Source organism: Dendrobates tinctorius, unplaced genomic scaffold, assembly GCF_039654945.1.
Source record: "Dendrobates tinctorius isolate UK_male_01 unplaced genomic scaffold, ASM3965494v1 ptg000022l, whole genome shotgun sequence".
NCBI lineage: Eukaryota > Metazoa > Chordata > Amphibia > Anura > Dendrobatidae > Dendrobates > Dendrobates tinctorius.
The window spans coordinates 88,827,607-88,829,470 of NW_027361690.1; positions in this window are offsets into that span (position 1 = coordinate 88,827,607).

Below are 1,864 nucleotides of genomic sequence, written 5' to 3' on the forward strand. Positions count from 1 at the left end.
AACTTCAAGGACTGCGAGGTCAATGTCTCAATCACCATCGACACTCTGAGTCGCCTGGGATGGTTAGTCAATTTACAGAAGTCCTCGACTACCCCGAGTCAGTCTCTGGCCTTCCTGGGGATGCTATTCGACACCTCCAAGGGTCTGGTGATCCTCCCCAGGGACAAGGAACTGGCCCTCCGTTTGGGAGTTCGCACTCTCCTCCGCAAGTCCCCCCGATCTCTCCGGTATGCCATGAGAGTACTTGGCAGGATGGCAGCGGCAATGGAGGCGGTACCATTTGCCCAGTTTCACCTCAGACCCCTTCATCTGGCCATCCTCAAGTCCTGGGACAGGAATCTGTTCTCCCTCGACAGGGAGTTCCGGTTATTATCGAAAACCAGGAGGTCCCTGCACTGGTGGCTCAAGCCAACCTCGCTTGCACGGGGAAAATCCTCTCTCTCCGGTCAATGGAAGGTTTTGACCACCGACGCAAGCCTTACGGGTTGGGGCACGGTGCATCTACATCACAGAGCGCAAGGCAAGTGGTCACCAATGGAAGCGACCATGCCCAGCAACATCCTGGAAATTCGGGCCATCTTCCTGGCATTGAAAGCCTTTCATCACTTGCTAGCAGACTCTCATATCAGAGTACAGTCGGACAATGCCACGGCAGTGGCATACGTGAACCATCAAGGCAGGACCCGCAGCATCCATGCGATGAACTAAGTAACACGTATCCTACACTGGGCGGAGGATGTGAGGTCGGTACTCTCTGTGGTCCACATTCCGGGTGTGGACAACTGGGAAGCCGACTATCTCAGCAGACAAGGAATGGACTTGGGGGTGTGGTCTCTCCATCCCGAAGTTTTTCGTCAGATCTGCCATCGCTGGGGGACCCCGGACGTGGATCTGATGGCATCCCATCTCAATGCCAAGGTTCCCAATTTTATGGCCAGGTCGCGCGACCCGCGGTCGCTAGGAGCAGATGCCCTGGTTCAGGACTGGACCCAATTCCAGCTTCTGTACGTTTTTCCACCCCTCCCCCTGATCTCCAGAGTCCTGAGGAAGATCAACCAAGAGGGAGTTCCCACCATTCTGATCGCTCCAGACTGGCCCAGGCGTACATGGTACGCCGACGTCGTGCAACTCACAGCAGACTTGGACTAGCCTGCAAGGAGATTTTTGTGTACTCACCGTAAAATCTCTTTCTCTTAGCCTTTAATTGGGGGACACAGCTCCCACCCTGTTGCCCTTACGGGCCGTTGTTAGTTGAGTTCTCATATTGTTCTTTGAGCTCGTACATAGTGGCCTTCTTACAGGCATGGTTATGTTATTTGTGTTACGTTCCTCCTAATGCTTTTGCACAAAACTGGAGAAGGCTGACGCCGTCTAGGGGTGTACACTGCAGAGGAGGAGCCAAAGTCAATCTTTTTCAGATTATGCATAGTGTCGCCTCCTAGTGGACAGCAGCATAACACCCACGGTTCTGTATCCCCCAATTAAAGGCTAAGAGAAAGAGATTTTACGGTGAGTACACAAAAATCTCCTTTTTCCCGTCTGTTCTTCCACATCGACATGTAAACTTACCTTTAGCTAAACATGTAAGGAAGATGAATAACTCCCATTTACCAATTATATTACCTGGGTAGAAGCTCTCCACTAAAATGTAACAGGGCTGGTCAGCTAGTGAGAATAGAGAATGTAAGACCACCATCAACCTTCAAACATTAGGGGCTGCAAATATATACATTTGCCTGAGTTAAACAAAAATGTAATGATGCAATTTTTTTTATATACTTTATCTCTATCAATTCATGTTGCTAGATCATAATAATCAATATTCATCAAGAAACTGAAGAATTAATGACAACGAGGAAACTGA